We start from the raw sequence: 27,166 nt of genomic DNA, 5'->3' as shown, positions 1-27,166 counted from the left end.
TATTATTATTACTATTATTATTATTATTATTATTTTAAAATTAGTACTTATTATTAGGTAAAAAATTTATTAATCATACAAAACAAATAAACATATACATGTACCATAAAAATTCTCTCATCTCAGTAAAAGAGAGAAAGAGGGAGAGAAAATATTACTTTTATTAATTAATATTATTCAGTTTATACATTAACGCTTGAAAACTTATAAATTACATTAAAAACTAAACATAAACACCTTTGCAGGGTGTCTCAGTATTCGCAAATGTTCACGTGTCTGTGAAAAACTCGTGTATGAGAATTAGTTAGGTTCCAATGAAAAGTTCGTGCGCCTGTGAATGCGTGCAACTTGAATTGCTCAAGTTAGGGGTATTACTGTACTGCATATTCTTATAACCTAGTTTTGTGAATTAATCTTTATTTACCTTTGTGTATGTACTGTCACTAGTGTATTAAATCATTTTTTTATGTGCATATGTATTTATGCTCTCTCTCTCTCTCTCTCTCTCTCTCTCTCTCTCTCTCTCTCTCTCTCTCTCTCTCCTCTCTCTCTCTCTCTCTCTCTCTCCCCCTCTCTCTCTCTCTCTCTCTCTCTCTCTCCCCCTCTCTCTCTCTCTCTCTCTCAGGGGTAACTTTATTAGTTTCACATGTAGCTGTGAACCATATATTTTTAAGGGTAATAGTACTGTAAGATGACTTTGAAATGATATTAAAGTGTTTTAGGATAATAGTTTTTAAGGTATAATTGTGTTTTGAACTATTAAAATAAGCAGTTTAAGTATTTTAGTTTAAGGTATACTGTACTCAGTTCACCCCCTTCCCCCTCCCCTCCTCTCTCTCTCTCTCTCTCTCTCTCTCTCTCTCTCTCTCTCTCTCTCTCTCTCTCTCTCTCTCTCTCTCTCTCTCAGGGGTAACTTTATTAGTTCCACATGTAGCTGTGAACCATGTATTTCTAAGGGTAATGTTGCTGCAAGATGACTTTGAAATGATATTAAATTGTTTTAGGATAATAGTTTAAGGTATGATTTTGTTTGAATTTTTAAAATAAGCAGTTTAAGGTATACTATGCTCATTTCACCCCTTCTCTCTCTCTCTCTCTCTCTCTCTCTCTCTCTCTGACTACGGCTATTCTCTGGAAGGGTTGGAAGGAGCCAGTCACACAGTAGGGTACCAGCTTTCCATGATGCTGATTGGCTTGAAATGGCACTTACATATAAGCATTTTTAGAGGGGGAGTTCCAATATATCGCTGATTTTTGGTTTTCGCAGTTGATTGTGGTCCCTAGCCCCTGCAAATACAGGGGTCGACTGTATATATATACACATATATACATACACACACGCACACATATATATGTATACAGTAAACCCCCCGTATTTGCGGGGGATGCGTACCACACCCCCCCCTGCAAATAGTTAAAACCTGTGAATACTTAGAACCCTTCTAAAAACACTGAGAACTGCCTATTTTGATAGTTCAAACACAAAAAAAAACTAAAAATGCTTATACAGGTATTATCCTACTTACGATGGGGTTAGGTTCCAAAGAAACCCGTCGTTTGTTGGAAAAAACGTATCTCGAATATAGCCTAGCCTACACTAGGGTATTCAGTATTATGTATACGTATATGGTAGCCCACCGTACACTATAAAGTATACTCTATACATACACGGTATAGTAATTATTAATATCAACTAATTCTGGAGGTTCATGCAGAGTGACTTATGATAATTTAATACAAAGAGAAATTGAATAACAAACAAGAATTAGCTTAGCCCACACTATGGTATATTGTATACATATACGGTAGCCTAGCCTGCATTATACTGTACAGTACTCTATATTCACATATCATATTATGCAAACATCAACATAACGAATATGCATCTTTTCCATGGATCTTTTAAAACGTTATGCCTTAATTCAATGTATCCAATAATATTGTATACAGTAAACCCCCCGTATTCGCGTTCTCACGATTCGCGGACTCACGCATTTGCGGGTTTCTCTATGGAACATATCTACCCATTATTTGCTGAAAATTCGCCCATTCGCGGTATTTTTCACTGAGAAATATTCACTAATTACTGTATTTTCATATAATTTTCATGAATAAATGCACTTTTAGTGATAAAACTATTAAAATACTCAGGTATAAGCATTTTTACAGGGTTTTTCTTGTGTTCGACTATCAAAATGGGCAGTTCTAAGTGTTTTTAGAGGGGTTTTAAGTATTCGCGGATTTTAGCTATTCACGGGGGTGTGTGGGACACATCCCCAGCGAATACGGGGTGTTCACTGTATATTCTTATATTACTTTTGTATTATAAATTGTGATCATAGCGATCAATGTTTTGGTTTGGAAACTGATTGCGCGGTAAGTGTATTTTGCATTATTTAACTTAGTTCAGAGCACTTTTCTTGCTTCTAGTTAGCATAAATGAATCTCTAGATACTTTATTTATATGGGACAAGGTTATTTTTCATTATACGATGTTTTTAAGTCGAAATATAACTTAAATATGCTTTGTTGTGAAGTTAACTTAGCTATTTTTTTTCGTTAATAGATGATGTTGGCCTTTTGGGGGCGTTTGTTTTGTGTAAAAAAATCAAGATTCCGTTCGTTATTTTTCCCGTGATTTCATCATAATACTAGCTTTACATATTTATCGTTTACAAGCCTTAAATAGCAGTAATGTGTTCTTTCATGTTGTTTCATGCCTAGTAGTTTTGATTGAAATACTTTCTCTCCAATTTTAATTACGGTTGAGTTTCATCCACATTGCTGATGCACGATAATACAAGTAAAATGGCTGTTGTTATCCGAATCAGTTATAAACAAAACAACAGTGTCTCATCCGGTTGTTTATGGCGGTACGCATTTGTGCAAATGTATAATGTTACTAACAATACTTTTATCACTCTCTTTTACTTTTTTAACTAGAAGATGGAATAAAGAAATGGAGGAAAAGAAGTTGGTCTATTGTAATTTGGTATCTCTCGCTGCCTGATTGTACGCTGCTGCCTGCGCCCGTGCAAAATTTTTAAATATTTTCTAAATATTGTCTTATCGGTATTGATTGCTTACCCCATTACAAAATGGAATTATCGTAAGGCGAATTATTGTAACTTGAGCACTACTTGAGTATTTAAATAATTTTATCACAAAAAGTACATTTAGTCATGAAAATGAGATGAAAATACAGTAATTAGTGAATATTTCTCAGTTAAAAATACTGTGAATGGGCAAATTTTCAGTGAATAATGTGTATGTATGTTCTATAGAGAAATCCACAAATAGGTGAGTCCGCGAATCGTGAGACTGCAAATACGGTGGTTACTGTGTGTGTATGTATGTATACATATATATATATATATATATATATATATATATATATATATATATATATATATATATATATATATATATATATATATATATACATGTGTGTGTGTAAATATGCACATATATATATATATATATATATATATATATATATATATATATATATATATATATATATATATATATATATATATATATATGTGTGTGTGTGTGTGTGTGTGTATGTATATAATATATATATATATATATATATATATATATATATATATATATATATTGTGACAATGTGTCCAGAGTCTGTTCTTCAAATCAAACCTGGTATCTAAGTGCTTGATACTTGACTACCAAACTTACCATTTATTCAACAAGTATAGTTACCTCACAACAGCCAGACACCTGAACCCTCATCACACATACAAAACGACTGATTTCTTTAAGGGCAACAGTGATCCCTTATAAATCTTATCAGTCATGAAAGAAAGCAGATTAAGTTTGTTAAACAGGTGTGAGGTAAAATCTAAGGGCATCACTCCATTAACATTATAAAAGTTCAAGTATTTCTATTTATTTCATTTCCCTGGTTTGAGCTCACTTCAATTACTTGAAGGAAAACATCTCACTTACCACTCTATCTCTAATTCAAATCAAAATTACTGGTGGGTCAATGAATGAAACTCTGAGATAGTAATTTTAAATACAAAAATTTATTTTAAAATTCAGAGATTATACATGACATTAACAGTCTCAGGTAAATTTATTATTACTTGAAAACAAAACAAAATTGGATTAAATCTGAATTAATCATCAGTCAAAATTAAATCAGAAATTAATTTATTAATTAATCAAAAAATTATTCAAGTAAAATTTAAATTGTTAAGTAACAAAATTTTAATTCCCAGGTGTTAAACAAAATAAGGCAAATAAATCAATCATATAAAAATGTGGATACAAAAGACACAGAAATACACTCTGCAAAAAATTAAATATAAAAAATGTAAAGCAAAAATTAAGGCAATAGCAAACACACCACATATATGTATAAAAGAAAAATTCTTCAAAAGATAAAGCATAAAACATATAACATGAAGAAATATTAAAAAAGGGAGAAAGTATCTTTGCTTACAATCACTGTAAATATTATTTTTAGTGCACTAAAAATCAATAATTATGTTACAATACCTTGGTACCAAATTTCTTCATGTTTTTAATCAGGAGCCGTTACACACACACACTCAACAAAATACGCTGTTCAGATAACTCAGACACATTTACTAAGGAATTAAACAATTAAAGGTTATGAGTGACCATCGTCTACCAAAATATCAATTATGTTACAACAGGACATTCGAAGTCCCGAGAGCGAGCAAGCGAGAGAGAGAGAGAGACGGAGAACGAGAGAGAGAGAGAGGACTGCACCTCTCTTTTCAACACGGCTATAGGTATCAGAATGATGCCCCTTCGTAAGGGCGTCTTAGATGCGGCAGGGCATAGCCATACGAATGCATGGACAGGTCCCAGGTGGGGTTTTTATTTTAAAAACTCTTTAAAACGATAATTAGAGAGGAAGTGGAATTACAGTTAACAATAATATTTATCATTACATAGTTTCAGAACAAGAGAATCTCTAGTTATTATAATAAGAATGAAAAACATCATTTCATAGAAAATTCTTGAATGATCGTAGGCAACTTTCGTAATGGAATTTTCCACCCAACAGTGTTTTGATCGAGTCCCATAACGTCTTGTACACTAATGGAGTCACATGAGAAGGTGTTAATCTCAGCAAGTTTTGAATACTGATTAAACAAATTGTGCCCCTATACAACAAACAAGGGCTCCCTGTCTCTTCTCTCTCTACATACCACGCACATGTCCTCTCTCAAACCATACAGCATTTAATCACTGCAACCTTACGCTAACTCTTTTACAGCATATGCGCATCTGAATACAAAATCATACAGTTATACAACAACTCACACAAACACGGGGAGATTACTGCATTATGAAAACCACAGCTTAAGAATATATATATATATATATATATATATATATATATATATATATATATATATATATATATATATATATATATATATATATATGTGTGTGTGTGTGTGTGTATAAAATATATATATATATATATATATATATATATATATATATATATATATATATATATATATATATATATATATATATATATATATATATATATATATATATATATATATATATATATATATATAAAATATATATATATATATATATATATATATATATATATATATATATATATATATATATATATATATATACACACACACACACATACAGGCAGTCCTCGGTTATCAGTGATCCATTTTTATGACGCTTGTCTAGCGACGACGATAACCGGATTTTTTACACCGATTCCCGGTTATCATCGCCGATAATTGGTTATCGGCAGCGCTGATCACTGGTTATCGGCGCCAATAACTGATTATCGGCACTGATAGCCAGGAATCAGTGCTATTACTGCCGATTTTTGGTTATCAGCGATTTTCGGTTACCGTCATGCTGTCGGAAACGGAACCCCTCCGATAACAGGGTACTGCCTATCTATATATATATATATATATATATATATATATATATATATATATATATATATATATATATATATATATATATATATATATATATATATATATTTTGTGTGTGTGTTAATACCAATATTGTCGTATCGGTATTAATTGCTCACCCCATTGCAGAATGGAATTATCATAAGGCGAATTATTGTAACTTGAGCACCACCTGAGTATTTAAATAATTTTTTTCACAAAAAGTACATTTAGTCATGAAAATGAAATGAAAATACAGTAATTAGTGAATATTTCTGAGTTAAAAATACTGTGAATGGGCAAATTTTCAGCGAATAATGTGTATGTATGTTCCATAGAGAAATCCGTGAATCGTGAGACCGTAAATACGGGGGGTTACCATATATATATATATATACAGTCAGTCCTCGGTTATCGGCGATCTGGTTTTACGGTGCCTGTCTAGCGATGACGATAACCGGATTTTTTACACTGATTCCCGATTATCATCGCTGATAACCGTTTATTGGCAGCGCTGATCACCGGTTATCGGCGCCGATAACCGATTATCAGCACTGATAACCAGGAATCAGTGCTATTGTCGCCAACTTTCGGTTATCATCACGCTGTCGGAAACGGAACCCCTCTGATAACGGGACTGCCTGTATATGTGTGTGTGTGTATATATATATATATATATATATATATATATATATATATATATATATATATATATATATATATATATATATATATATATATATATATATATATATATATATATATATATATATATATATATATATATATATGTATATAATCTAAATTAACTTGGTAGCTATAATCTAGAGAAACTTACAGTGGGCCCATTATCTATTTAGTTCTAATAATTAAGAGGTACACAATGATAAGAGACTACGAGTGGAGGGACAGCGGCCACTTGTCGGACACACCTATCAATGCCAAGGGGACAAAGTGAGCTTCCCTCGGTAAGGCCGCGCCACTTGGGGCATTCTCACCTTGTCTCACCTCCCACTTTAACCCCATAGTTCGAGGTTATTGGCAGATCGCTTCTACCAGGCCTACTAAACCAATCAGGGTCCTGATGTAAGTGTCCAATGCCCTTCGGGGGTTTATGGGGGATATTTCCTCAGAAACCATAGATGAGAGTACATGGCACAGTGCCTCCTTGTTCTCTCTCTACGGTCTGCTCACGTGATTCTTTGGAATGCAGGGGCCATGCTTAGTCCTCATTTGGAAGGGTTTATCACTCCCTTCCCGAGTGGTATGTGTCCCGCAAAGCTGAAGCCTTTGCACTATCCCACCACAAGCCTCATACTGTCTGGTTACTAACTAAAATTAAGTAAATACAACTAATCACAAAAACAGGGCCAGCTGGTGCATCACAAGCCAAAATCTTTCAAAGTAATAATTCTCATGCCTCACAATATTCCTTATAACAGAGTTCCAGTCAAATTCCATCTTTATTAGCATAAAAAAAAGAAACAATATGACACTTTAACACTGCCCTTGCAATCAGGACAACATAGCATCAAATTTTTAATCACATTGCATCCTGCAGTGTATTCAGTTTTTCTCAAACAAATTTGGACAAAAACAGTAATTTAGAAATGTAGGCACAACAGCACAATATAAAGCAATGAAACTTTTTCAACAAAGCAAAAAGAACAGTCTCAGAACATCAGTTTACTTTTGAAGACAACTACATAAAATAATAGTACCGAAAAACCATAAATCGTGCACAGAAATTCCAGCACCTGTGCAAATGTAGCATAAAAGAAATCATACAGAAAATGTGGCATCCATGTTGGCATATAATTAAAAACAAAATAAGGGCCAAAAAAAAATCACAAAACAATAAAAATTGTTTCAAAAACAAAATCAACGTAACCACAATACAAAAAAATTAAAACACAGGAATATGATACACAGGCAATGACATTGACACTCAAAATAATTGGAAAAATCAAAAGCACAAAACACGAAACATCAGAACATTAAAACTCTTAGTATATCTCTGATTTCAAGGGAAGGACATGGGATGCCAATTACAGATTTTGAACACTGGTCCTTTTCATTCACTGTGCAATGTCATTCACTTATGACATAAGCTTGTGAGCACACTATTGTTCTTTCAGCATGGCACTCACCTGCGCGCGTATGCATTCCACTGGCTCTTCTCTCAAATACCCAGCCAATCCCAAGTACAGGGGAACTGTTTTGCTGGTGTGGAACACCAGACTGGACTCGAGCACTGCATGCAGATGCGACAGGTGTTGCTTGCGTACGGCCCCAGTGTGGATATACTGAATAACCGCAGTGGTTTGTTTGATCTCCATCTCACGATATGGTCCCATATAGGCCGGTTTGAGCTTGTGTTTCAGCAGTTGCTTTCTCCTCAGATAGATTCTGTCCCCTACCTGGATTGGAGAATCATGTGTGCGGAAGTGTTTATCGTACTGCAACTGATACTTTTCATTGGCCTTCAACAGCAGTCTCTGTGTAGTTTGGAACACTCGCCGGGTCATGTTACAAAACCAAACCTGGTACAGGCAGTCCCCGGTTTACGACGGGGGTTCCGTTTTTATGCCGTGTTGTAAACCAAAAATCGTCGTAAACCGAAAAATCGTTGAAAATCGTCAAAAATCCTGAGAGAACCTTACTTTTAATGCTTTAGGTGTATTGGAAACAATGTAAACTGCATTTTTATTGAGTTTTTCATCCAAAAAACCTCCAAATTTTGATTGTTCTGCAGTTTTGGAGCTATATTTCTTTCATCGGATCGGTGTATGATGTGTCGTAACCCCGGAACGTGTCATAAACCGGGAAATAATTTCTGATGAATATATTTGGAAAGCGTCTTTACCTTGGAACATCGTAAGCCAGACCCGTCGTAAACCAGGGACTGCCTGTACTGTTCCACTGTGTAAAGTGGTATCTGTTGAGGGTCCAAGACCACTGAATATGGCAGTCTGATATCCTGCCCGTACATCAGAAAATAGGGGGTGTCCTTAATTGAGCTGTTATAAGCGGTGTTAATAGCCAGCTCAGCCATCTGCAGCAGAGACAGCCATGGAGTCGGGTGATCCTTGACTAGTTATCTTAAGATATTGATCACTTCACGATTACGGGACTCAACTAGCCCATTGGCTGACAGCCGATAAGCTGCAAAAGTGACATGCCTTATTTGCATGAGAGCTGTAAACTCACAGATCACCTCATTGACGAATTCACGCCCATTGTCACTGAGCAACATCCTAGGACACCCAAACCGATACACGAGGGAACATAATACCTTAGCCACTTCACCCGCTGTCTTATTTTCCGTCGCACACATGTGAAGCATGTGAGTGCATCCACGAACATACAAATATATTTAGGTTGTCCTTGCTCAGAAGGTAGTGGTCCCAGCACATCCATGTGTATTCTGTCCCATTTTACAGGCATTACAGGCCACAATCAGGCCTTCGGTACCACATGTCTGTGATTTTTCATCTTATTACACACATGACAATTTCTTACAAATCTGGTTATGTCATTACACATGCTAACCCAAAAGAAGTGCTCATGGGCTCTTCTAAGGGATCTCTCTATACTTACATGTCCAGCATAAGGGCTAACATGGATCATGTGCATGACTTTCTCTATCAAAGCTTTAGGAAGGACGATGCAGGCTCGGATATCACCGGGCCTTTTTTCATATCTACACAATAAGACGTCTCCTTTGATGAACAACACATCCTTTCGCAAATGCACAAAACTCGGGAACTTGCCGCTCTCACCTCTCACACAGGCCTTGATTTGTTTAATCCAGGCTTCAGAACCCTGACTCTCAACCAGTTCTCGCACACTCCAACCACAAAAATCAACCACACTTTCATTCTTGGGGCATTTATTCTGAAATCCCCAAGACGGAGTTCCACCTGCATTCAACCAGCCGTCATCTTGGCCACTTCCGCTCACCTGTAAGTGCTCATGAGATTCCTGTTTTCTATGCGTTGCACACACACCTGACGACTGTCATTGTTTTGATTTGTCGTAACGTTGCTGGCACTAGTGCCAGCATTGCCTGTGCCATCAGTGTTACAAGATTTCTTATGTCGTTCTTCCTTGCACTTTGCAGTAAGTGTTGTTACTCCTACAATGTTCCTGGAGAGAGCATCCACCACCCTATTACTTTTTCCTGGGAAATGCTTGAGCTTTATGATATCAAACTGGAATTCGCTCGATCCATCAAACTTAGCGATTTGTAATCTCAGTCTTTTTAAACAAGTACGTTAATGGTTGGTGATCTTTGAAAATCTTTACTTTCTGTCCCAAGAAAAAATAGTGAGGTGTCTCCAACAACCATAGGACTGCCAAAGCCTCTTGATCGAAGGTGCTATAATTTCACTCTACCCCTTTTAATGCTCATGAAGCAAAACAAACTGCTCTGTCATTACCTTCATTGACTCTGAGAGATTACCCCTCCAATCACAATATCACTCACATCTGTGGTCAATATAGATGGCTGAACGAACCTCAGATAAGCCAAGAGGTCGTCGTTCTCCAGGGCATCTTTTAATTTCTGAAAAGCATCTTCCTCTCTTTCACCTCACTGGAAATCAGGTCCCTTCCTTAATGCATCCAATGATCTCGCTATTTGTCTAAAATTTCTGATAAATTTGCAATAATAACCTGCAAGTCTGAGGAAGATGGCTACGTTAGGCTGTGGGAATTCTTTAATTCCTATGACTTTATCAGCACAAGGCTTAAGGCCTTCAGAAGTTACTATGTGTCCTAAGAATTCTACATCGGCCTGGAAAAATTTACATTTTTCTAAATTAATTTTCATACCATGGCACCTTAATGCTTCCAAAACCTGTAACAAGTTAGCCATATGCTCCTGTACAGTGGCACCGATTACAATGATATCATGCAAGTATACAAAAACTCTATGGCCTATTATGGAAGCTAAAACTGAATCATTACTCGTGAAAAATGAGCCAGAGCATTCTGTAATCCAAAGGGAAGGAAATTATATTCAAATAGTGGAACATTTGCAGTAAAGGCCATTTTCTCTTCACTCTCGTCATCTAAGGGAATTTGATGATAGCCTTACTTGAGATCCAGCATGATGAAAAATTTACTCTTCCTTACTTTAAGCAAAAGCTCTTTGATTGAAGGCAATGGATTGGCATTATCCTTTGTAATGGCATTCAGTTGCATATAATCAACATACAACCTGAGAGAGCCATCTTTCTTCTTTACCAAAACGATTGGAGAAGCCCAGGGGAACTCGCTTTCTGGAATGATACCCTGATCTTGCAATTGATTTATTGTTTTCACGATTACTTGTTCGTGACATGCAGGAGTTCTATAAGGCTAAGTTCAAATGGGGGATGATCTCCCGTCTCTGTTTTAAAAGGTAACTTATTAATGTCTCCCTGGGGGCTCTTCTCCTATCGCAATCACATCTTGAAATTCCCTGACTATGTTGCCTGTGTAACTACGGTAATTCAAAGGCGTTGCTTTGACAGCTGTTTGCAGTAACCTTCTAAGCTGTGGTTTGCCATGACCCTGACTCAGCTGCTACAAGGGTGCACACTTCTAAATCTAACCTATTACTGCTTACATTAATAAAAGGTACATTCGCCTTCCCATCGACAATGACAGCGACCCCTGGCAACATGAACTCTGCCAACTTAGTATGGGGATTAAAATATGCGAGTGTACCTTTTTCTAATTTTTGTGCTGGGACAACAGGAAGGGAATAAAGATGGGAGGAAGGAATTACCTCCCTACCTCAGGGCTAGTGGGCACCACTCCCATATCCCCCTTGGATGCCCGGGCCACCTTGACACACTGTCTCTTCTCTCCCAAGACAGATAGCTGCTGGTACAGCCCAGTACCCACTGGCATACACACTTCCACTCCCCCCTGTCAACCCCACAGAGGGCCACCTTGTGCTCTCGCACAAAGCCAATTCCCAGATTAATGGGAATTCCTTCCATGTAAGTTGTTGGTACAGCATGGAATTTGTGAGTCACAATATGTCCTCCTATGGAAATCTGTTGAGTGACAGCTCGCTGGATCATTATCTTACGACCTCGCAGTATTTAACAACAGACATCTCTTTACTGCCATAATAGCATTCATCACTAAGCATTCCTCGATCAAAGAAACATGCTCCACTGTCCAATAAGGCATGATACGTTCCTGTTCCAATTCCCACCTCAAGAAGAGGAACTGAATCTCCACCCTCGTGAGAGGGAGAAGGGGTGGGTGACGTCTGCTCTGTTCCCCCCACAGGTACACACACCCCTTGGGTAGAGGGCGCTCTCACTGGCGGGGGAAGACCCCCACCTACTGGCTGACCAGGAGTGGCACTGCTCCCACAGGGCCCGCTGCCTCCCCCGTGGTTACCACTGCCATGGGCCCTTGGGGTGCCGAGTGTTTGGCGCTTGCTGGCACACTTCTTCCTCCCCTCCCCCTTCCTTTTGAGGGAGGGGGCGTGCTGTCGTTTTTTGAACACTCGTTGACTAGATGGTCAGTGGCACTACACCATTCACAGCACCTTTGTCCATACGAGGGGCATTGGGCATGCATGTGACTCCTCCCCCTGCACTACCAACAGTGTCTCTTGTAACCATGCTCCCCCCCTCCCGTGGCCCCTCTTGAGTTGGGGGCAGGGAGGGCGCTCTTCCTTGTCATGGAATGGTCAGCTGCAGTGAAGGAGGGAAGGGGTGTGGCTTTACCTCCTCCTCCACCTTGCCTCCGCAGGTCACCATTAACTATCTTTGGTAAGGTTGGAATAATGTCTTGCAATGGCACTTTACTGCCGTGGATTGTACCAAGCGTGGCTGGGGGAAGAACATGCTCTAGTATTTGCCTGCAAAATGCATTTTTCTTGTCCTCTGTCTAATCATTTTCCGCTGCCAAACTGTCAGTGTCCTTCGAGAGTCAATATGCAAAAGAGGTCACTGTCTCCCCTACTCCCATCACAGGGCTGTATGCTGCCACCAACTCCATTCGTACATCCTCCAGGAGGGCAAAGTGGAGGATCATTTTCCTTTTAAATTCGCCCCAAACTTCGGAAGAGCCATGGTCCCACCCCACCAGCATACACCCAGCACTCCCCATGATTTTCTGCTGGGCAACCAAAACTCTTGCCTCATCAGTCCAATTTTCTGTAGCGATTTCCACACACTTTAAAAAGGCCTTGATGGAGAGGAATCCCTCTTGGGGTCGGGAGCCATCGAATTCTGGCACATGCTACCAAGGATGGGTAATTTCCTCACCGGTTCTGATTGTTTACCTGTGACTAGAAGAGAAGGCTGTCCCATAATTCCTGAAGACATAGACCCATTAATTGCACTAACGCCATTCGGAATTCCTGACGGTCTGCTACTGTCCGTTTCACTCACATTCGTCCGGTTCTTGTGTCTCTGCCACTTCCACTCCATGAATTCCCTCTGTAACTCTTTTTCAGATTGTTCATCTACTTCGGTATCTTCCCCAATTACTGCAGGACTACTTTTTACAGCCCTACTGTCTCTCATCTTCTCGTCGCTCTTGTGTGTGTTTGCACTCTTGCTCCTCGTATTATACGCCATTGTCTCAGATTAATAGCACTGTACAGTTAATTATCAGATTGGCACAAATGCAATGACCCACAGTTGGCTAAAAATTGATAAATTAACGCATTGTAAGAGACCCCACACACCTGACACCAAAAATTATGATCCCATCCTGAGGTCACGAAGGATTCTAATCTTGCTGTTGGATATGCAGAAATCAAATGCATTGACTTAAATTAATATGGTAGCTATAATCTAGAGAAACTTACAATGGGCCCATTATCTATTTAGTTCTAATGACTAAGAGGTACGCAATGTTAAGAGACCATGAGTGGAGGGAGAGCGGCTGCTTGTCGGACACACCCGTCGATGCCAAGGGACAAAGCGAACTCCCTTGGTAGGGCCGCAACACTTGGGGCATTCTCACCGTGTCTCACCTCCCACTTTACCCCCATAGTTCGAGGTCGTTGGCAGACCACTTCTACTAGGCCTACTAAACCAATCAGGGTCCCGATGTAAGCGTCCAATGCCCTTGAGGAGTGTATGGGGGATATTTCCTCAGCAACCATAGATGAGAGTACATGGCACAGTGCCTCCTTGTTCTCTCTCTACGATCTGTTCATGTGATTCTGAGGAATGCAGGGGCCATGCCAAGTCCCCATTTGGAAGGGTTTATATTATATATATATCTTCTTCCCAGCTTGTTCCCATTTTTATATGGGGTCGCCGTTTCGGATGAGCTGTTTCCATCTATTTCTATCCTGTACTTCTGCCTCATCAGTTCCCTTCTCACGCAGGTCTCCCCTCACAGTTCTTCCATCTCTTTCTTGGTCTCCCTCTTCTTCTTCCCTGGACCTCCATCCCCATAGTATGTCTACCAGCGTGGTCCTCATCTCTCCTCAACAGGTGTCCATACCATCTCAGCCTCCCCTCCTGCACTTTCTTTGATATTTCCATCACCTTGGTCGATCCCCTAATATAATAATTTCGGATCCTATCCTCTCTCGTCACCCCAGCCATCCACCTAAGCATTCTCATTTCTGCCACATCCATCATCTTCTCCTGTCTTTCTCAAGCTTGCTGTTTCCGTGCCATACATCATGGCTGTTCTTACCTCCGTCTTATGAAATTTTCCTTTTAACCTCAGCGGTACTCTTTTGTCACAAAGAACTCTGGAAGCCGCTCTCAAGTTGTTCCAGCCTGCCTGTACCCGATGTTTTACTTCTTCCATACTTCCTCCAGCATTAACGAAGGATCCCAAATACTTGAAATTATCAACTCTCTTTATTGGTTCTCCCCCAAGCTGAATACTTTCCCTATCACCCCCCTCATTGGTGGTACACATATATTCTGTCTTAGATCTGCTTATTCTCATTCCTCTGTCCTCAGTACTTGTCTCCATCTTTCCAATTTCATTTCCAGATCTTCCCTGCTCTCTGCATAGAGGACAGTATCATCCGCATACAATATGTTCCACAGTACTGCCTCCCTTACTTCTTCTATGATAACGTCCATCACAGTGTTAAAGATAAATGGTCTAAGAGCCGACCCCTGGTGTAATCCTACTCTCACCTCAAAACCCTCCATCTCCCCAACACTGCTCCTCACTCTGGTAAATACATTCCGGCACATCTCCTGTATCAATCGCTGGTACTTCTCTGGCACCATCCTCTCCCTCAGGCTCCTCCATACCTCTTGTCTTGGGATTTGGTCATAAGCCTTTTCAAGGTCATTGAATACCATATTTAGGTCCCTTTGTTTTTCCCTGAATTTCTCCATTAGTTGTCTCAGACAAAATATACCATCTGTTGTTGCCCTTCCCTTCATAAATCCCATCTGCTCTTTACCTATTTCTACTTCTTCTCTTAGTCTGGCATCTATCACCCTTTCCAGTATCTTCAAAGTGTGGGACATTAGTTTAATACCCCTATAATTGCCACACTCTTGGACATCTTTCCCTTTGAAGATTGGGATCAGAATACTCTCACGCCACTCATTTGGTATCTTTTCCTGCTCAAGGATCTTTATCATAAGATCGTAAAGTATATCCACTCCTTCATCCCCTAATGCCTTCCATGCCTTCACAGGTATCATGTCTGGTCCGGTTGCCTTCCCATTCTTCATCTTCTTCAATGCATCCAGCACCTCCTGCTTAGAAAACCTCATCACCATGCCAATGTTCACCTGCCCATCCCTCTTATTAGCCTATTATTTTCTTCATTTAACAGCTGTTCAAAATATTCTTTCCATCTCTTCACAATGTCCTCCTCCTTTCTAAGTACTACCCCATCTTGATCTTTTATTTGTTTGATATGTGTAATATCTTTGATGCTCCTATTTTTAGCCTTTGACAGCTTGATTATCTTATTGAAACTTTCCTCCGTCCCCAGCTCTTTATACTCATCATCATACAACTTTGCTTTAGCTTGGGCTACCACCTTGTTTTTCTCTCTGAACCGATCCCTGTCTTCCACTGACTGTGACTCTTTCCATCTTTTCTTTGCCTTCTTCTTCTCTTTTACTACTTTCCCAATGTCTTCATCCCACCACCAACTCTCCCTTTCCTCCCATATGATTCCAGATGTCTCTCCCAGCAGCTTCTTTCCATGTCTTCTCGTTACTGCTGCATTTCATGCCCACCATTCTTGAACATCTTCAATTCCTATATTAATATCTTCCAAAACCCTCCTCTTAAACTCTCTCTTCTTATCCTCCTCCTTCACTAATTTGTACCATTTAATTTTCCTTATCCCTTTAGCTTTGGTTTTTCTTTCCCTTTTCAGCTTCAAATCTATGCATAGCAGTCTGTGTTGGGGGGCTACATGGTCGCCTGGGATAACTTTGCAGTTCTTGACCTCCCCCCAGCTTTATCCTTTTATATAGGAAGTAGTCTATCTGGGAGCATCTTCCCCCACTCCTATATGTTATTAGGTGTTCCCTTTTCTTCTTGAAGAATGTGTTTACTATTGCCATGTCGAGTGCCATAGCGAAGTCCACTACACTCTCTCCTTCTGGGTTTCTCTCCCCAATTCCATGGCCCCCATGCACCCGACCAATTGCCTCATTTTCACATCCGACACGGCCATTCAAATCTGCCCCCACTATCAACCTCTCATGTTCTTCCACTTCTTGCATTACTCCATCCATGTCTCTCCAGAAATTTCCCTTCTCTTCTTCTGTGCAACCAACTTGTGGTGCGTATGCACTTATAATATTCAGAACCTCTTCTCCATAACACATCTTCAACCTGATGATACGGTCATTCTTTTTTTGCACTTCTATCACTGGATTCTTCAGTTCACCAGACAGTACTATGCCAACTCCATTTCTGCCGTGTTTATTTGCTCCACTATAGTACAGCTTATATCCATCACCCAATCCTTTAGCTTTATTTCCTTTAAATCGTGTTTCTTGTACACACGAAACATCTACTTTCCTTTTCCTCATCAAGCTCAGTTTTTAAGATTAAGAGTTCATTTTTGGCTCCTTTTTTTTCATTAGCTGAAGTGTAGTATGCAACCATCAGAAATGAAAAAAAAAATATCATTATCATATATAAATATTGGAATATATGACAGCACGAAAAAAAATTTCATATATAATTGTATACAAATCGCGCTGTGAGCAAAACGGTTGAAGCTAATGAGTTATTTTTTTTCGTTGTATTGTACACTGAATTGCGATGATTTTGGTATATAACAAATTGTAAAACGATCAAAGCAACATAGAGAAAATATTATCACAAAATGAGGCATGAATTAAAACGCCATGCGGACGTAAAATTTTTTTTTTTTCAAAAATTCACCATAAATCGAAATATCGTGGTAGAGACTTCCCGTTTGTTGCAAAATGAAGGTAATTGATTGACTATTACTAGACTGTAAGTGTTTTAGCTTACAGTTGCATTTTTCGACCATTTCGGTCGAGTTAAAGTTGACCGAAGTTCGATTTTTTTTTATTTATCGTGATTTATATGAAAATATTTCAAAATTGATAGAAGCTACAACCATGAGTTATTTTTTGTTGTATTCTACATGAAATTGCACACATTTTGATGTATAAAACTTTATGTAACGCCTAATATAAAACGGCGCGAAAATTACGACAAGGTGACTCAAGAAATGCTGAGATTTTCAGCGGAGTTCCCGCGCGCTGAGGGAAGGAAAAAGTTTTTTTCAAAAATTCACCATAAATCGAAATATTGTGCTAGAGACTTCCCGTTTGTTGCAAAATGAAGGTAAATGATTGAATGTTACTAGAATGTAAGAATTTTGGCTTACAATTGCGTTTTTCGACCATTTCGGTCAAGTCAAAGTTGACGGAAGGTTCAAATTTTGTCACTTATTGTGATTTATATGAAAATATTTCAAAACTGATAAAAGCTACAACCATGTGTTATTTTTTGTTGTATTCTACATGGAATTGCGCACATTTTGATGTATAACACTTTATGTAAAGCCTAATATAAAACGGCGCGAAAATTACGACAAAGTGACTCAAGAAATGCTAAGATTTTCAGCAGAGTTATCGCTACGAGAGGGAAGGAAAAGGTTTTTTCAAAAATTCACCATAAATTGGAATATTGTGCTAGAGACTTCCCGTTTGTTGCAAAATGAAGGTAAATGATTGAATGTTACTAGAATGTAAGAGTTTTTACTTACAATTGCGTTTTTTTACCATTTCGGTCGAGTCAAAGTTGACCGAAGGTTCAAATTTTGTCACTTATCGTGATTTATAAGAAAATATTTCAAAACTGATAAAAGCTACAACCATGAGTTATTTTTTGTTGTATTGTACATGTAATTGTGCACATTTTGATGTATAACACTTTATGTAATGCCTAATATAAAATGGCGCGAAAATTACGACAAGGTGACTCAAGAAATGCTGAGATTTGAGATTTTCAGCAGAGTTCAAAAATTCACCACACAAAACATTCTATAGAATTCTTTCCAGACTACTGAAAGATGTAGGAGAATTTGTTCGGAAGGAAAAGTTTTTTCAAAAATTCACCATAAATCGAAATATTGTGCTAGAGACTTCCCATTGACATTTGTTGCAAAATGAAGGTAAATGATTGAATATCACTAGAATGTTAGATTTTTTGCTTACCAAAAGACCCAAATATATATATATATATATATATATATATATATATATATATATTATATATCTTCTTCATTTTTAACTGTGCATTTTCCCATTTTTATATGGGGTTTTGTGATTTTGCACGATGCCTTCTTTTTGAAGGACTTTGATTTTTTTAACAGCCTTTATAGATTTTTAGTGACGGTGGGGTAGGCGATGATGCCTCGATCAGCTGCCCTGCCTGACATCGCTTAGACCCGATGCATTTTTCCCATTTTTATGAAGGATGCCTTCTTTGAAGGACTTTGATTAGCGAATGTGTACATGTGACATCGCTACATGTTACAAATCCCCAGCTCCATTTCTCCTAGCAGCGAGGAGAACTGGGCGGGTAGGTTGACAGTTTGAGATGTGTGAGGTGTATACATACACATATATATAATATATTTTTTTTTAATTTTGGTACGAATACATAACTAAAAGGAATGCAGGTGAAAAACTTTTTTTGCATAAAACAAAATAATATACAAAACACCAATAAATACAGATATATAAAAACTTGTAATAAATATAAAACTAAATATAAAATCAATGCAGAATACTCACTCGTAATCCTGACTCTTCGTTCTGTTCTTGTTTTCTCCCTCCTCCATTGAAGAGTCTTGCATTTTTTTCCTCTCGACATGACGAGGCACAGGTGGAGGAGGGAGACGCGTGCCCTTACTGCGGATGGACCGCCCTTCGGCGGTCCGCTGCGCCCTCCAGTGTCCCTTGGGTAGGCGCACTCCAATATATGACCACAGTGTGGTACTTACGGTCACACTCCCTGAACCTGCAAAGTGCTACCTTGCAGGTGCAACAGACGTACTGGGTGTCTCTTCTTCTGCCATTCATATGGCACACCCGGCACCGTTTCTGCTTACGCCCTTCTAGGAGCTCCAGTATGTGATCCCCTGCCTGCAGCCGACACACAGGGTCCACTACCTGACAGGACATTGGAATGTGAGGGAGGGCGGCGGCATCATCAAGGGCGGCAGCATCTGCAGGGACAGCGGCAGCAGGGGCGGCGGCATCATCAAGGGCGGCGGCATCAGCAGGGGCGGCGTCGGCAGGAGCAGGAAGACTGAGGTTGGCCCTCCTAGCGACATCTGCCCTATCCTCTCGGGGCAGATCTGGAGCTCGGGGCAGGGGGCCGGTGTTGGAAGGCCACTCCTCTGGATTAAAGTTTATGAGGGCATTCCCAGCCACCTCGAGAAACTGGATGTGGGACAACTTCCGGGGGTCCGAATTGTGCCCACAGTAGAGGATGTAGGCATTTTGGAGGGCCAACTGAAGGAGGTATTTGAGGAGCTTCTGTGTCCACCTCCTGGTTCTCCTGGCGAAGGGATAATACTGGACGAGTTGATCAAAGAGATCAACTCCTCCCATGTGCCTGTTGTAGGGCCCGATGACAGTAGGCCGTTGGACACGAAACTCCTCATACGTAACTCGGCCCTGCCGACGTGTCTTCTTCCGCTGAACGATCTCTTCTTGGATTGGCTCATTACTCGTCGTAATCATGGGCACGAGTCGGACCCCCTTCCAACAGATGACGAAGACATCTCCCTTCCGCCGCCACCCTGTCTCTCCTCTTGCCAGATGTTGCGGCTGGCTAGCAAACCTCTTGAGGACATTCGGGGCCCCACACACCAACCGAAGGGTACCACTGACGTGCACACCTGCTTCATACAGTTCCTGGGCCAGGGATACCAAGTTATAATAATTATCCATAAACAGGTGGTATCCCTGGTTACGGAAACGATCCACAAGACCGAAGACAGTGTCACGCAGCGTGGACAAGACCCCAGAATACACCAAGAAGTCCACGACGTATCCAGTGTTGGATTCCTTAATAAAAATAACTTCACACCATATTTCTTTGCCTTCTTGGGGTTGTACACTTTTATACTTAGATGCCCTTTGTATGGCATCATCCCCTCATCCAAAGAAAGGTTCTTGGAAGGAACCACGAGAAACTGGCACCGTTCACGAATGTAGTCCAACATTGGGCGGACTAAGATGAGGTGGTCGAGGTTATTCCGGGGTATGGCCCTTCGGTTGAAGGAGTTGAAATACCTGTCCAACGCCAGGAAACTATCACGGGCCATAATGCCAGGTACATTGGGCATACTTAAAAAAAATTTCCGCCTCCAATATTGCCTGATGTCGGCAGCAGGCATCATTCCAAAAAAAACGTGGAGCCCCAAAAAATGCGCCATGTCCGTGAGGTTGCAGCCCCGCCAGCGATATGACAACGTCGTCTGCAGTTCCTCATGGCAGTACTGAGCGTAATCCACCGTTTCTGCAACGAGGTATTCCAGCAATTCCCGCGTCCGGAAGAACTGAATGAACCCCAGTGCAGTGAGAGACACAGGGACGGTCAGTCCAGGTGCTACCGTGAATGGGTGCATGTTAGGTGGGGTGGGGTCCTCCAACCACCCCTCATCACTTTCGGACGAGTGGCCTTCACCCAAGCTGCCGCAACGTTGCGACCTTCTACGGGCCCGTGCGCGGGCACGACTTCGCACTCCCACCCTCCCCACTGGCCCATCTCCCTCACTTTCACCACCACTTTCTGTCTCATCCTCACCAGCCACAATCGGTGCCTCCTCCTCCTCCTCAGACTCTCCCTCATACACACTGAAACCACTAAATTCCAGTTCACTTTCCTGCTGTGGCTCCCGTACAGACATTGGGGGCAAATACTCGACATCGCTAACATCGGACGTGATGTCCTCATCACTAGATGACCAACTGCCATCGAAATGAGGACTTTCCACCTGCTCTCGATCGAGCTCCAACAAGTACTCGTCAATATCCATTTGTTGGAGGCCTCCCAAATGCCTACGGATGCCCCTCAGGACACCCGATGCTTCCTAGGGGTCGTAAAAGGCACGGGATGTGGTCCTTGGTCCCCTTCGGTCACACGTGGCCACACAACACGGCGTTGAAAAGCTGGGTCACCTTGGGTGCTTGGTCCCTCTCCAGCATCCCAGTCTAAAACTCGCCTCACACGCTCACTACCGACAGGCAATATGCACCTTTCACGGTCCTGATGACGTTGGGACATCTCTGCAAACGTCCTGTTGCGTCACAAATACGCGAACACTCGCCAAAGTTCTGCAAAACACGGATGCGTCAAGAAATCGCTCTCCGACGATGAGCCGCTGATGCTTTGTAGTGCAGGAAGGAAGAAACTGGCGCATGCGAGGCTAGGTGACGCTTCTAAACAAAACAACAGCGTGATCCGTGAACTCCCAGCATCCCTCAAGGCACGTGATTTAAAACCTTTCGCAAACTAGGCCTATAATTATTTTTCCGCAAACATTTAAAAAAACATTTTGTAGTTGACGTACCGTACGTCCACTTGGCACCCAACAGACAATTTTAGTCGACGTATCGTACGTCCAGTCGGCGTTTAAGGGTTAATCAAAACTGCTGGGCATGAAAGAACACATTACTGTTATTTTTATGCTGATAAACTATAAATACGTAAAGCTCGTATTATGATTGAAAATTAAGTGAAAATAGCGAACGGAATCTTGATTTATTTTTTACACAAAACAAACGTCCCCAAATGGCCATCATCATCTATTAACAAAAAAATAATTAAATTAATTTCACAACAACACATATTTTAGTTATATTTTGACTTAAAAACCTTCTTATAACAAAAGATAACCTTGCCCCATATAAATAAAGTATCTAGAGATCCATTTCCACTAACTAGAAGCAAGAAAAACGCTCTGAGCTGAATGAAATATAACGAAATAAACACCGCATAAACGATTCCTAAACCAAAACATGATTGCTTTGACCGCAATTTATAATACAAAAGTAATATAAGAATATATACAATATTATTGGATACAGTGAATTAAGGCCTAACATTTTAAAAGATGTATGTTCATTATGTTGACGTTTGTATAATACGATATGTGAATCTAGAGTACAGTATAATGTAGGCTACGCTACCGTATACATATACAATGTACCATAGTGTAGACTAAGCTAATTCTTGTTATTCAATTTCTCTTTGCACTTAATTATCATAAGTCACTTTGCATGAACCTCCAGAATTAGCTGATAATAATTACTATACCCTGTATTTTTAGAGTATATTTTGTAGTGTAGGCTAGGCTATGTTCGAGATACATTTTGGTATTTCTTATGTTTTTTCCAACAGACGATGGTTTTTTGGAACCTAACCTCATGGTAAGTAGGATGATACCTGCATAAGCATTTTTATTTTGATTTGTGTCTGTTTGAACTATGAAAATAGGCAGCTCTAAGTGTTTTTAGGTTTCTAAGTATTCGCAGGTTTTAGCTATTCGCGGGGAGGGTTGTGGTATGCATCCCCTAATATGAATATGGGGGTTTACTGTATATACATATAAATATATATATATATATATATATATATATATATATATATATATATATATATATATATACAATATATTATATACACGGGGTGTGATATGCATCCCCATGCAATTACAGCGGTTTTACTGTATATACATAAATATATATGTATATACATAAATATACATATACACACATATATATATATATATATATATATATATATATATATATATATATATATATATATATATATATATATATATATATATATATATATATTATATATATATATATATATTATATATATATATATATATATATATATATATATATATATATATATACAGGTATTCCCCTACTTACGATGGGGTTAGGTTCCAAAACCCATCGTTTGTTGAAAAAATCGTAACTTTCGAATATGGCCTAGCCCACACTAGGGTTATCTGTATCATCTATACATATATGGTAGCCTAGCCTACACTACATAGTATACTTTATACATATATGGTATAGTAATTATTAGTGTCAGCTAATTCTGCAGGTTCAATGCAGATATACATGATAAGTCAGTATTAAGAGAAATTGAATAACAAACAAGGCCTAGCCTGCACTTTCATATATCATATACGGTAGCCTAGCCTACATTATATTGTATTCTATTTTCACACAACACCGTATTATACAAACATCAAAATAATGAATGTGCATCTTTTCCCTGGATCTTTTAAAAAGTTATGCTTTACTACACTGTATCCAATCGTAAAGATTCTTGTATTGCTTTAGCATTATAAATTCCGATCATAGCGATCAAATATTTTGGTTTGGAAATCGAGCACACTGTCTTTATTTCGCCGCATTTAACTCGGTTCAGAGGGCATTTCTCGCTTCTAGTTAGCGTAAATGAATCTCTAGATACTTTATTTATAAGGGACATATATATTTTTCGTTCTACAAAATGTTTTTAAGTCGAAATATAACTTAAATATGTCTCGTTGTGAAATTAATTTAACCATTTTTTTTTCGTTAATAGAGGACATTGGTGGCTGGCCGTTTGTTTTGTGTAAAAAAAAAAATCAAGATTCCATTTGCTATTTTCTCTTGATTTCATCATCATACTACGAGCTTTTCGTATTTATCTTTTATCGGCGTGAAAACAGCAGTAATATGTGTTCTTTCATGCCCAGTAGTTTTGATTGAAATATTTTCCAATTTTATTTGCTGTCGAGTTTCATCCATGTTGCCAATGCACGATAATTTATAGTCATTAGCAGCTTGAACATTCTTTTCTCAGCTTCAACTACAACTTGCAGCTTAAATTTACTGTAGCAGTATATTTCCTTGCTGATCTTTTCTCCAAAGCGGATAAGGGTAGTGTAAAAACATATCAGTACTTAACATTATTTTTAACAACTACAGTAATTGTTTAACCGTACGATGGTTGAAATACAAGCAAAACAGTTGTTATCCGATTCGGTTATTAGCAAAACAACAGTCTCGTTCGGTTGTTTATGGCTGTACACATTTTCGCAAGCGTATAAGGTTACTAACAATACTTTTATCATCCTCTTACGTTTTTAACCAGAAGATGGAATAAAGAGACGGAGAAAAAGAAGTTGGTCTATTGTAAGTTGGTCTCTCTTGCTGCCTGATTTTACGACAACTGTAGTGTACGCTGTTGCCTGTGTCCGCTCGAAATTTAAAAATATTTTCTAAATATTGTCGTACCGGTATTAATTGCTAACTCCATCGTAAACTCGGATTATCGTCACTCGTGCACTACTTGTATTTACAAACGCACAAAAATTGCAAACGAACACTGACCTATTTTAACTTCCGACACAACGAGAGAAAGTGAGGTCAGCTCATTGAATTAATGTACCTATTCCAGCCTCTCAGGCCAACGTATTGTACACCGTACGCTGCCTGATTGTGCGTTGTTACCTGCGCCAGTCGCCCACGAAATTTAAAAATACGTATTTTCAAAATATTGTATCGATATTAAATTATTGTAAGTAACCCCATCGTATATGTATATAATTATTGTAAGTATAATTATATATAATATATATATATATATATATATATATATATATATATATATATATATAGGATATATATATATATATATATATATATATATATATATATATATATATATATATATATATATATATATATATATATATATATATATTTGTATATATATATATGCATCCCCTGCAAATACTTTGTAGGGTTTAAATACTATTTATATACAGTATATATATACACATATACAGTGACCCTCGTTTATCATGGGAGATAGGTTCCAAGACCAGCAGCGATAATTGAAATTCTGCAGTAATCACGAACAGCATACTTATTTATTTAATGAAGTAGCGACCTTGTATTTATTTCATTATTTACTATATACATATATATTTAAAGGCTTTATAAACCCTCCCCACACTCATATAAACCTTTCCCACACTGTTATAAACACTTCCTATGCACTTAAACACTGTATTACTATTTTGATCTGTTATCACCGTAATATGCATAAAAAAAAAGATTGTCCCATATTTGTAATGTTTACGTTCTGAGAATCAGCTGACTGAAGCTGCTTACTACTACCAAAGAATTAGGAAAATAATTTTTTAGTTGCTAAAAGAAACAAATTTATCAATGAAATTATTTTTAATTTTGTACATAAAAGTTTATGATACAGTAATTCATATTTCATTGAATACTACATATATACTGTACATATGATCAGCACAGTAGCTTGGGACGAGACTAAGTCTTGACTTGACAAGCTGGGGATGAGAGAGTATACAGTATCCTTGAGTTGCTTTCGTATGAAATTTGGATTTTAATGATTTTTACAGTGATTAAAGATGAAACATCAACAGTGATAAGATATTCTTTTGTGTACCAATCACGTGCCTTGTCCAAGTGCCCGTGAGTATATACGAAGCTTCCAGTCCTTGCGCGTCGGTCTCGCAAGCCATTCTTCTCACATAACATGATGAAACATCCCTGTTTTCCGCAATATGGCTGCCGATATGGCGGTACTTTTTAATTTTAATTTTTCGATGAATATTTCTGAAAAATCCGCGATGCAATGAAGCCGGCAAATTTGAAGCGTGATGTGGAGAGGGATTACTGTATACATACAGTAAACCCCCGTATTCGCGGTGGATGCGTACCCCTCCCCCCTGGCGAACTGCTAAAATTCTTGAATACTTAGAACCCTTCTAAGAACACTTAGAACTGCCTATTTTGATAGTTCAAACACACAAAAGTAAACTAAAAATGCTTGGACAGGTATTATCCTGCTTACGATGGGGTTAGGTTCCAAAAACCCCAAGTTTGTTGGAAAAAATGAATCTCAAATATAGCCTAGCCTACACTAGGGTATTCAATACAATTTATCCATATATGGTAGCCTAGTCTGCACTATAAAGTATACTCTATACATACATGGTATAGTAATTATTAATATCAGCTAATTCTGGAGGTTCATGCAGTGACTTATGATAATTCATTACAAAGAGAAATTGAATAACAAACAAGAATTAGCTTAGCCTACACTATGGTTTATCGTATATATTTATGGTAGCTTAGCCTACATTATACTGTGTTCTATATTCACTTATTGTATTATACAAACATCAACATAACTAATATGCATCTTTTCCATGGATATTTTAAAATGTTATGCCTTAATTCACTGTGTGCAATAATAATGTATATATTGTTATATTGCATTTGTATAATAAATTTCGATCATAGCAATCAATGTTTTGATTTGGAGAATGATTACGGGGTAAGTTCATTTCGGTTAACTCAGTTCAAAGCGCTTTTCTTGCTTCTAGTTAGCGTAAATGAATCTCTAGATACTTTATTTATATGGGGCAAGGTCATTTTTCATTATACTAAGTGTTTTTAAGTCAAAATATAACTTAAATACATCTTGTTGTGAAATTAATTTAGCTATTTTTTCATTAATAGATGACGTTGGCTGTTTTGGGGGCATTTGTTTTGTGTAAAAAAATCAAGATTCTGTTCACTATTCACTTGATTTCATCATAATGTGAGCTTTACGTATTTATCAGCTTAAAAATAACAGTAATGTGTTCTTTCATGCCCAGTAGTTTTGATTAAAATACTTTTTCTCAAATTTTA

General features: G+C 38.4%; 1 pseudogene; it reads right to left on the bottom strand.

Annotated features, from left to right (window-relative positions):
• Positions 1 to 12,031: 12,031 nt before the first annotated feature.
• On the bottom strand, positions 12,032 to 16,934 carry LOC136838999 (uncharacterized; annotated as a pseudogene).
• Between the last annotated feature and the right edge of the window lie 10,232 nt (positions 16,935 to 27,166).

The sequence above is a fragment of the Macrobrachium rosenbergii genome, chromosome 5 (assembly GCF_040412425.1).
Source record: "Macrobrachium rosenbergii isolate ZJJX-2024 chromosome 5, ASM4041242v1, whole genome shotgun sequence".
NCBI lineage: Eukaryota > Metazoa > Arthropoda > Malacostraca > Decapoda > Palaemonidae > Macrobrachium > Macrobrachium rosenbergii.
The sequence above is the reverse complement of the archived record's forward strand: the minus strand, read 5'-3'. Positions and strand labels throughout refer to the sequence as shown.